This window comes from Ornithorhynchus anatinus, chromosome 3, assembly GCF_004115215.2.
Source record: "Ornithorhynchus anatinus isolate Pmale09 chromosome 3, mOrnAna1.pri.v4, whole genome shotgun sequence".
Lineage (NCBI taxonomy): Eukaryota > Metazoa > Chordata > Mammalia > Monotremata > Ornithorhynchidae > Ornithorhynchus > Ornithorhynchus anatinus.
Window position 1 is genome coordinate 104476802 of NC_041730.1, and position 940 is coordinate 104477741.

Below are 940 nucleotides of genomic sequence, written 5' to 3' on the forward strand. Positions count from 1 at the left end.
GAGGGGAGGAGACAGGCATCAAAACATGTAAACAGGCATTGATATAAATAAATAGAACTATAGATATATACATATACACATAAATGCTGTGGGGCATGGAGGGGGGCAGAGCAGAGGGAGAGTGTCAAGGTGATGTGAAAGGGAGGGGGAACTGAGGAAAAGGGGCTTAGCCTGGGAAGGTCTCTTGGAGGAGGAGCACCTTCAATAGGGCTTTGAAGTGGGGAAGAGTGATTGTTTGAAGGATTTGAGGTGGGAGGGTTTTTCAGGCCAGAGGTAGGAAGTGTGACTCTATGAATACATATGTCCCTCCCCAAATGCCCCACCTCTATCTGGAATCATTCTGGAAGTGTATCCATAGGTTTTTTTGGGAAAAATAAGGAAGTGGTTTACCATTGTTTTCTTCCACGCTGTAAACCTGAGCCTCAACTCTCAGCTCTCTCCCATGCTGCTGCTGCCCAGCACATGTGAGTTTTGACTTGTAACAGATTGCCTTCCAGTCGCTAGCCACTGCCCAAGCTAGGAATGGAATGGGTATGCCTCTGTTGGACTCTCCTTACATAGCTGAGATTGGTAGAGTACTGGAAACTCACCAGGTACAATCCTGAGAGGGGTCCATTCAAACTGCTACCACGTTAAACCAAGCACTTATCTTATGCCACCTTGATTACTGCATCAGCCTCCTCGCTGAACTCCCTGCTTCTTGTCTCTCCCCACTCCAGTCTATATCCAAACTGCTGCCTCTATCAATTTTCTACAAAAACACTCAGTTCATTTTTCCCCACTCCTCAAGTTCTTCCAGTGGTTACACTTCTATATCAAACAGAAACACCTTACCATTGGCTTTAAAACACTCAGTCACCTTGTCCCCTCCTACTTTACCTCCCTGATTTCCTACTACAACCCAGGCCACACACTTCATTCCTCTAATTTCATTCTATTC

The 940-nt window shown here is 45.9% G+C and overlaps 1 non-coding gene across 1 annotated transcript; it reads right to left on the reverse strand.

Annotated features, from left to right (window-relative positions):
- Positions 1–474: 474 nt before the first annotated feature.
- On the reverse strand, positions 475–611 carry LOC114810432. The gene has a single exon (XR_003758132.1). It is a non-coding gene; the product is annotated as a small nucleolar RNA SNORA7 (small nucleolar RNA).
- Between the last annotated feature and the right edge of the window lie 329 nt (positions 612–940).